Here is an 11,012-nt window from a genome sequence, read left to right as displayed (position 1 = left end):
TCTTTTCTATGCTAGGATTCCGAGACGGAAAGGACATGCAAGGGTAGAATGACTACCCTTGCCAGTGCTTAAATTTGCTGCACAACTTTGGGCTTCACAAAATTTTCCATGAAGTTTTTAAAAAAAAATTAAGCTTCAAAATGAAGCTTTTAATCTTAAGTTAGGCTTCAGTTTTATAAACTGTCCAGGTTGTAGAAATATCCCCTGAAAGTATGCAGGCAACTTTACTATCTTGGTATAACCAATTAATACTTTACTTCTAAACTAGTGTTATAGCCTATAGAATAAATCATACATATAACTAAAACATCAATAATAAAGGATTCTGGCATTTGGAATATGAAAAGGATTCAATTTCGAAAAACTACAAATCCATGATTCTTCTTTTCTTAGCATCCTCCCATATTTCATATACATTTTGCCAATCAACACAAGATACCTCAGGGCCAATTAATGAGACTCTCATCAAAGCCTCTAAGGTATCTATCTTCAAGCATGTCCTTCGAGAACTCTTAATAAGGTTTTGCTTTGAGAATCTGTGTTCACATGCAATTGAGCTTTTTGGAAGAATGAGGATGATTTGCTATATGCGCATCATATTAGGATAAGTTGCTTGCCAATCTGGTGTAGATGAAAATACTCTCCAAGCATCCTTCATTGACAAGACTTCACAACCTGCATTAAGAGTATCAACAAACATGTGTAGCTCATTTGTGCAACTTGAAGCATTCATAATGTGACCACCAAATTTGTCGAGAAGCCTTTGTAGCCATGTTTTTGTCATTGACTCCCTTACCAAGATATCTTGTGAATAGTGCTGAGGACTAGAAAGCTTGATTGCATTAAACAAAGGTAAGTCAGGAAACCTTGCATCCAAGCAATCAATGACTTTCTGTGCAAATTCTTTGGCAATAGCAGTGCAACTATCCGAGTCCACTCCTCCTGTATCCAATGCATTACCCTTGTTGTCCTTGGGCCCTGGAATGAGCATATCATAACTGATGCACAATCACATTTCCTTCGCCTGTTTCATGATCCAAGGTTCCACCAATGGACTTGGCACTAAACTTGGCAACATTTGTATCCTTTGAGATGCTATCCCGCAAAAAATTCCTTTGCAAAGATTTAACATTGACATCAATTGCTACTCCTAGCAATGTCAAATCAATGTTTTCTTCTTGAAACTTTTTGTTAAGCAGATTCAGATCATGTAAAACGTCCGCCAGCATATGAATGCAAAACTGAAGCTTAAAAATTCTTGCTTTATTATACCATGATAATGCACCTTTCCAAAAGCTTAAAATAGCAGGCATAAGACTTATGAGCCTCATCATGACATCACCCCTAGCAAGCCATCGCACATCATGAATCTTGAGCACTTGTACATCATCCATATTCATTGCCTGAACAAGACTATGAAATGACTTGTGCCTAAGTTGTGATGCATGTATCCATGAGTAGATTCTATTTGCAATTTTATCAATGTATGATAAAAAGGGAAATTCCTTTGATGCATCTGCTGCCGCTAGAGCCTCCTGATGTGCTATGCAGTGTACACTCACCAGATGAGCAATCTCTCTCCGTAACTTTGTCACAAGACCATCATGGCATCCAATCATAGCACTTGCACCATCAGTTGCTATGCCAACTAACCGTTGAGGAGATAAATTCATTTCGCCCATAAGTACCTTGATTGCATCAAACATTGTTTGTGCACATCCATCTTCCACAATAAGGAGCCTTACAAACTCTGTACAACATGTGCCTTTTCTAGCTTCAGAAAGATATGTTATATAAACAATCAGATGTTTCTCATATGCCTTCTCAGTGCTCTCATCTAGCATCAATGCATAAAATGGACTCGATGACATAGCATGTCTTTGACAAGTAAATAGAGCCTCAGATATTGATAGAAGAAACCCTCTGCCCAAGACCATGTTAGTGTAGGATGAGTATTCACTACTCAATGGCATATTTGGCAGATGTAAACTATGTCCCAAAGAGCAAAGTGCTTCATACTTGCCAATAGCCATGTCTTCTTGTGCAATAAAGTACATTAACTTCATCACAGTGATGATCCTCTCTTTATTGTCATCCATCATTTTTTGTGAGTGTTGAGGTAGCTTCATCTTTTCTTTTTCACTAATCCATCTTTGCCTAGCAAAGTGATGATCATTTGCCTTAGCATGTCTTTTAATGGCTGTCAACTGTAAAGTTGTGCATCCATTTCCTTTTCCCCAAGGCCCTTGGACTTTATATTTCTCACACCACTCACACTTTAAGACTTCCCTTTCCTCAAAGATGATGACCTTCAAAAATGGCCACTTGATCATCCACTCTCTCTTAAACTTTCTTGTGATCTCTTTTTTCTTTTCTCTGGTAGAAGGATCTACGCTTGAGTTAACCTCACCCTTAGCAATCCCAAACAATTCCATATCATGCCCTAGATCATCATTTTCAGTTTCAGTTTCATCATTGATCTCCTCACCCTCAAATCCAAAAAGATCATGCATAGTTGATTCATGAGTACTAATGGCTGGGGATTCTTGAGATGTAGGCTTGCTGCCAAACATATCTAACAATGTCTTTTGATGACTCATAGCTTGTGTTTCCTGATTTTAAAAAGAACGTGTTAAAATGATTCTGTATCCTAATGACTCATAGCTTATGTTTCCTGATTTTAAAAGGAATGTGTTAAAATGATTCTGTATCCTAATATGCTTCAATAATATATAATGGTTTTCATTTCTCTCTATGGTTTTCATAATGTATAAAATTCATAAAAAATTAGAATAAAGTTGAATATAATCGCAATTCATAATGTAAGAAAGCCGAGGTACCTCAAAAAAAATTAGAATAAAGCTGAATATAATCGCAATTCATAATGTAAGAAAGTCGAGGTACCTCAAAAGTGGATTTTTGAAAGCAATCTGTTGATCTGCTAGGGCCCTCAAGCTCAACCTTCTTTTCTATTGTGGCAGTCTGGTTCAACAAAGGTGATTAGAGCAATGATAATAGCTGCGTGACCTCCAACAAAGCACCTGCAAGGCAGCAAGGAAGCTACACATGAATGAATCACCATAAATAATGAGCTCCTGTTAAGCTACAACAGAGATTATTAAGAGCAACTTTTCCCACACAAATCGACTGAAATGCATTCGTATCTACATCTCAAATCCTCATGCTTGCTTTTAACTCAACGACAAAAAAACAAAGCTCAAAAGCTACCTGCTGTACTCGTTTACCTGAGTTGAGACAAACAATAGATTCGGCTGGTAACTGAATCCCAGACTCGAGTCTCCATCGCTATGCTTTCCAGCGTCGAATTCCACCCATAGACTGCAGTGCGACATGCATCACAAACCTCCCTACTGCACCATGCCCAAGCACCCTCAGCTGCAGTGCCCACACGATCACTAGGCCTACTGCCTCTATTTGTTGTTCGCTCCAACCTGTCGCCTCTATCTGTTCGCTCCAGAAAACCTTCAGGAAACACTCCTTGGCTATCTTCTCATGCCACCCATAGATATGGTTGCTTGCTCGCCTCAACGCCCCAAGCTAGCTCTGCTAATTGTTCTATCTTCAAAGAAGCGAGGCTACTGAAGGAGATGTAGAGGACTAAAGCAGGATCGTGTTTATCTAGCCATCGTAGGCAGTCAGCAGCATCTTCTTGAACCAAATGCTCATGAGTCACTAGGAGTAGGCTTTCTCTTCACAGAACTTGTAAACTCGTTACATTTATAGCCTTAGGTAATAGGAACTTACAAGAATCCATGGGCGACTCCCCACTTCTGAGTCGGATAGCCCACTGCCCCACTGGCCTTTTCTTGGAGCTTGGAGGCTGGAGGAGTCGGAAGGACTGAGCGGTTGGATTCTGGATTCTGAGAGAGAGAGTCTCCCCACCCCCCGAGATTTGAGAAGTCTACTTCAAAAACTTCAAACGAGTTACGACTTCAAACTGCGTTCCTGAAGCTTGGCATCTTCATATAAGCTTCATTTTGAAGCTCAGGGAGAGCTCAGGCCTATCTCCAAAGCTTCAAGTATATACTAGTAACTACAGACTATAGTATAGTATATAATATATATACATTATGCATAGTAGTCTGTAGCTTGGCATCTTCATATAAGCTTCATTTTGAAGCTCAGGCCTATCTCCAAAGCTTCAAGTATATACTAGTAACTACAGACTATAGTATAGTATATAATATATATACATTATGCATAGTAGTCTGTAGAACGCAGTTTGAAGTCGTAACTCGTTTGAAGTTTTTGAAGTAGACTTCTCAAATCTCGGGGGGCGGGAAGAGTCTCTCTCAGAATCCAGAATCCAGCAGCTCAGTCCTTCCGACTCCTCAAGCCTCCAGGCTCCAAGAAAAGGCCAGTCGGGCAGTGGGCTATCCGATTTAGAAGTGAGGAGTCGGCCATGGATTCTTGTAAGTTCCTATTACCTAAGGCTATAAATATAACGAGTTTACAAGTTCTGTGAAGAGAAAGCCTACTCCCAGTGACTCGTGAGCATTTGGTTCAGGAAGATGCTGCCGACTGCCTGCGATGGCTAGATAAACACGATCCTGCTTCATTTCTCTACATCTCCTTTGGTAGCCTCACTTCTTTGAAGATAGAACAATTGGCAGAGCTAGCTTGGGGTGTTGAGGCGAGCAAGCAACCATATCTATGGGTGGCATGAGAAGATAGCCAAGGAGTGTTTCCTGAAGGTTTTCTGGAGCGAACAACAGATAGAGGCGGCAGGCTAGAGCAAACAACAGATACAGGCGGCAGGCCTGGTGATCGCATGGGCACCGCAGCTGAGGGTGCTTGGGCATGGTGCAGTAGGGGGTTTGTGATGCACGTCACACTGCAATCTGTAGGCGGAATTTGACGCTGGAAAGCATATCGATGGGAGACTCGAGTCTGGGATTCAGTTACCAGCTCGTTACCAGCCAAATCTATTGTTTGTGTCAACTGAGGTAGACGAGAACAGCAGGTAGCTTTTGAGCTTTGTTTTTTTGTCGTTGAGTTAAAAGCAAGCATGAGGATTTGAGTGTAGATACGAATGCATTTCAGTCGATTTGTGTGGGAAAGTTGCTCTTAATAATCTCTATTGTAGCTTAATAGGAGCTCATTATTTATGGTGATTCATTCATGTGTAGCTTCCTTGCTGCCTTGTAGGTGCTTTGTTGGAGGTCACGCAGCTATTATCATTGCTCTAATCACCTTTGTTGAGCCAGACTGCCACAACAGAAAAGAAGGTTGAGCTTGAGGGCCCTAGCAGATCAGTAGATTGCTTTCAAAAATCCACTTTCAAGGTACCTCGGTTTTCTTACATTATGAATTGTGATTATATTCAGCTTTATCCTAATTTTTTATGAATTTTATACATCATGAAAACCATAGAGAGAAATGAAAACCATTATACATTACTGAAGCATATTAGGATACAGAATCATTTTAACACATTCTTTTTAAAATCAGGAAACATAAGCTATGAGTCATTAGGATACAGAATCATTTTAACACGTTCTTTTTTAAATCAGGAAACACAAGCTATGAGTCATCAAAAGACACTGTTAGATATGTTTGGCAGCAAGCCTACATCTCAAGAATCCACAGCCATTAGTACTCATGAATCAACTATGCATGATCTTTTTGGATCTGAGGGTGAGGAGATCAATGATGAAATTGAAACTGAAAATGATGATCTAGGGCATGATATGGAATTGTTTGGGATTGCTAAGGGTGAGGTTAACTCAAGCGTAGATCCTTCTACCAGAGAAAAGAAAAAAGAGATCACAAGAAAGTTCAAGAGAGAGTGGATGATCAAGTGGCCATTTTTGAAGGTCGTCATCTTTGAGGGAAAGAAAGTCTTAAAGTGTGAGTGGTATGAGAAATATAAAGTCCAAGGGCCTTGGGGAAAAGGAAATGGATGCACAACTTTGCAATTGACAGCCATTAAAAGACATGCTAAGGCAAATGATCATCACTTTGCCAGGCAAAGATGGATTAGTGAAAAAGGAAAGATGAAGCTACCTCAACAATCACAAAAAATGATGGATGACAATAAAGATAGGATCATCACTGTGATGAAGTTAATGTACTTTATTGCACAAGAAGACATGGCTATTAGCAAATATGAAGCACTTTGCTCTTTGGGACATAGTTTACATCTGCCAAATATGCCATTGAGTAGTGAATACTCATCCTACACTAACATGGTCTCGGGCAGAGGGTTTCTTCTATCAATATCTGAGGCTCTATTTACTTGTCAAAGACATGCTATGTCATTGAGTCCATTTTATGCATTGATGCTAGATGAGAGCACTGACAGGGCATATGAGAAACATCTGATTGTTTATATAACATATCTTTCTGAAGCTGGAAAAGGAACATGTTGTACAGAGTTTGTAAGGCTCCTTATTGTGGAAGATGGATGTGCACAAACAATGTTTGATGCAGTCAAGGTACTTATGGGCAAAATGAATTTATCTCCTCAACGGTTAGTTGGCATAGGAACTGATGGTGCAAGTGCTATGATTGGATGCCATGATGGTCTTGTGACAAAGTTACAGAGAGAGATTGCTCATCTGGTGAGTGTACACTACATAGCACATCGGGAGGCTCTAGCGGCAGCAGATGCATCAAAGGAATTTCCCTTTTTATCATACATTGGTAAAATTGCAAATAGAATCTACTCATGAATACATGCATCACAACTTAGGCACAAGTCGTTTCATAGTCTTGTTCAGGCAATGAATATGGATGATGTACAAGTGCTCAAGATTCATGATGTGCGATGGCTTGCTAGGGGTGATGTCATGATGAGGCTCATAAGTCTTATGCCTGCTATTTTGAGCTTTTGGAAAGAAGGTGCATTATCATGGTATAATAAAGCAAGAATTTTTAAGCTTCAGTTTTGTATTCATATGCTGGCGGACGTTTTACATGATTTGAATCTGCTTAACAAAAAGTTTCAAGAAGAAAACATTGATTTGACATCTCTAGGAGTAGCAATTGATGTCACTGTTAAATCTTTGCAAAGGAATTTTTTACAGGATAGCATTTCAAAGGATACAAATGTTGCCAAGTTTATTGCCAAGTCCATTGGTGGAACCTTGGATCATGAAACAGGCGAAGGAAATGTGATTGTGCATCAGTTACGGTATGCTCAAATTCTAGGCAAGGACAACAAGGGTAATGCATTGGATACAGGAGGAGTGGACTTGGATAAAAGAAGAATCATGGATTTGTAGTTTTTCGAAATTGAATCCTTTTCATCTTCCAAATGCCAGAATCCTTTATTATTGATGTTTTAGTTATATGTATGATTTATTCTATAGACTATAACACTAGTTTAGAAGTAAGGTGAGTTTATAAAACTGAAGCCTAACTTAAGATTAAAAGCTTCATTTTAAAAACTTCATGGAAAATTTTGTGAAGCCCAAAGTTGTGTAGCAAATTTAAGCACTGGGGCTTGGTTAAGAGGATACATATTACTTGCATGGAGTCCATGGCAATTCTCGGCTCTAGTTTGAGCGTCGGTTCTCGAGCCCAGCGCCTCTGGTAGGTCTCCTCGAATTCGGCGCAATCCATGGGAGAAGTAAATGGTCTCAGGGTTTTGGTTAGTCATTCTGCCCTTGCATGTCTTTTCTGTCTCGGAATCCTATGCGAGGTTGTAGCATAGAAAAGAGGGGGGGGGGGGGAATCCCTTAAAATTCCACATTTGTGGGGGGGGTAAGGGTGTGTGTACAAGGGTGGGTCCCACCCTATAATCGGTAGGTTGGGAAATTTCTAGGATTATCGTTATTAGTCCATTGATATATTTCCAATTATATCTATTGATCACCACCGTTCTTTATGGGTACCTATTTAGTACACTCTAACCTTATATTTTTACAGGTCATCATCCATTATGAAATATTTAGTGGCAATATCACAAAGGAGTTGCAAATATCACCCATTTTATTGTGATTCTCAGGAGTCCTTTTTAACTGTCAATAAAAAGTGGGGGGTCCGACTGTTTTACGTTTCGTTTTCATATTTTGTTTCCTTATCCCCAAAGCATGCATGTATTATAAGCACTTGTGCCATCCTTGGCATGGTTTAGTCGCTTTGGCTGATGTTCCTTAGGGAGTCAATTCAAAACCTAGATAAAGCAGGCGAGAGAGAAGTGTGTGTGTGTGTGCACATGCGCATGTGTGTGTGTGTTTTATATCCTGCCAACCATTAACCCGCAGGTTCGGGGCACACAATCCAAGTGAGGGCAGTAGTCCGCCCATCACTATGGATTGGTACGGACCACTGCCCATCATAAGGAAAGATTAATAAATAGGTTTTAAAAGGAGAGTTCTATGTGATAAAATAAGGGAAATTTTCAAGTACTGACCGGTCCATTTTTTTAGGCACTTCCGGTCTACATCATATCCTGGGAAGTCTTACTAAGGAAAGCAATAATGAGCTTCCTAGATTTCAATTTGCGAAACCCATTCTGCTCGAATTGGAGTATCACTTTTTTAATTTTGAGGAAGGCGTTGAAACTGGATTTCTCTGTATATAATATTGGCATGATTTGGGAGAGGATGACTTTCTCCACGAATGATCTAGGTCTATTGCTCCCCGCGTGGATGAATTTGCATACATTATAATTCAAGTGGTCCATTTTATCAAATTTTTCCATGGTGGCAACACCATGCTCCAATTGGGTGATAGTGATGGCTATATTTAGGAAATCTTCTTTTTTTCCAACTTCATGTCCCCTACTGTGTTTAGAGTAGATAGAGGTCGTATCTTTGATTTCTAAGTAGTAAGGGGATAAATCATGGACTAGGTCGCTATATTTTCATTTTCTTTTGTCAAGAACCGTTTGGGTGATATGACACTGATCATAAGGATGTCATCCATAAATTCTAAACATTTATTAGTTCTGTCAACATTCTATCTTTCCACAGTTTCTGGATAGAGGAATATTCCAACCAGAATAAGTACAAATTGCACCATAGTGGGGCGCACGCAAATCCCATAGGTATACCAGATACTTGTTTCAAGACCCTGTCTCCCAGTCTAACATGCATATTGGTCAATAACCAATTGTTTACTTCAATTAATTCTTCTCTTGACCAGGACATTCCTGATCTCTTCTTTTTATTACTCCAGGAAGCTCTCTCATGCCATGGGTGATACATAAAAAGGTTGCTTTTTCCTTGTTAAATGCAATAGATGGCCTACGCTAGGTTTATCTCGACATCAAATATAGAATTAACAATCCAAAAGGCATTGACTTCAAAACCCATTTCCTAGAATATATTGTCTTGCATGTTTTTTCCTACACGCATAATTGGCTCCATAGCCAATTGGAAAGCAAGCATAATTAAAGTGGCTAGTTCTGTAAAGACGCATGAATGGACATTGGTAATCCCTCTGAAAGTATTTTTATGGGCTTTATACATTGCCATTAAGTATGGGAGTGATTGAGATTCAATAGTGTATTTCAGGTTGAATTGAGTAATCCCTCTTCCCAGTTGGTCAAGGGTATTGCTATCATCAATCTGCACAAAGTCGTTGCTGGATAATCTCTCAAATGGACAATTAAAGATAAATTTTCTACAAATTTAGGCCAATGTGTTGTTTGATTTATCAGTAGATGTTACAAGTAAAGAAGCTGTAACTTTCGATATTTCATTTTGACTTGTGGGATGCTGCATAACAGGAATTTCCTCATACTTCATTATCTTCTTCTTTTCCACTATTTCTCGCAGGAAATTTCTCTCGAATTTTTCAAAGTCCCATTATAATGAATGTAATTTTTCTTTACCAAATATGACAATATCATTTAATCTTACCCAGACCTCCAATAAAGCTGAAATGGCTCCTTCAACGTTAAATCCATTTTGTGGGATATGGTTAAGGCCTTTTCTTATTTCCTTCCTTAAGTATTCATTGTCAATGATGTTGTTATCTAGAGTGACACATGTTTCCAGACTTCGTTTATAAATTTCCGTCTATTATGTGAGTGGCATTCACAAATATTCACCTTTCCAGCCCTAAACGTGGTACCCGGTTTGCATAGAGAAGCTGCCAAACTATCGAAAAAAGACCAAGTAAGGCTTAGACCATGGATAAATTCTGTCAGATTATGCAAACCATATTGGCATAAGAAATCCGCTATTAATTTCTTTATGGAGAAAACTTCTAACAATGGATTATGAAAAAATATATGAATGAAATCTCCAGAAAGCTCTTTATTCCAAACCAAAGCTAATCTTCCATGTGGTAGGTGGACCAATCGTCTCTAGTTATGGTTACATACCTGGAGCAAATTAGTCTTTATCATCATATAATAAGTGTCGCACTGGGAGATTGTTGCTCTTGTTATTCGTAAATGACATGGTCTTTTCCACCCCTCATTCTTTTTGAAGTGTGTATCTGTGCTTCAGGCTGGCTATTGAAGTGGACTGAGCTCTCTAATGTAGGTTGCCAATCAATTACATGACTTCTTCCTTGGTTCCTTGCATTGTAAATTTCAAGACGTCCTCTTCCTCTAGTACCCAATTCTCCCACCAAACTGGCCTTTTTTTTGGGGGGTAAGCTTCTGTGTGAAATAATTTCAGGGGATCTGATCATTGCTTCTCCATAAGACAGAACCCCAGGAGGCGATTGGGGTAATAGTGGAACTTGTGGATTCTTCTCCAAATTCTTGACAGTAGTGAGGATCAAATCCCTCACGTAATGTAAGGCCAGAGAAGCCTTATAGAATTGTACCATATCACTTGACTTCATAAAGAGTAAAAAGGAATTGAAAGAAGCCTTAAGTAGTCTATTTGGGAAGAAGGCTTGCAAATTGTTGGCTATATACCAAATTGTGTGGTCAAACTATAGTGGTTGTGCTCTGCAGCCCAGCTGATCTCCTCCAGGCACCTAGACTTCAGATACAGTCTTCCCACATTAAAAATGTCATCAACATATTTGGTCGATTTTCTCTATTTCTGAGATCCTGCTCTTACATCTGCCAAAAAAACCTG

General features: G+C 39.3%; 1 pseudogene; it reads left to right on the top strand.

Moving 5' to 3' along the window:
- The first annotated feature begins 6,440 nt into the window (after nt 1–6,440).
- Nucleotides 6,441–7,247, top strand: LOC147890233 (uncharacterized; annotated as a pseudogene).
- The last annotated feature ends 3,765 nt before the right edge of the window (nt 7,248–11,012 follow it).

The sequence above is a fragment of the Dipteris shenzhenensis genome, chromosome 19 (genome assembly GCF_047967505.1).
Source record: "Dipteris shenzhenensis isolate YYH24624 ecotype China chromosome 19, Dip_SZ_1.0, whole genome shotgun sequence".
Classification (NCBI taxonomy): domain Eukaryota; kingdom Viridiplantae; phylum Streptophyta; class Polypodiopsida; order Gleicheniales; family Dipteridaceae; genus Dipteris; species Dipteris shenzhenensis.
This window is presented reverse-complemented; position numbering and strand designations above follow the sequence as displayed.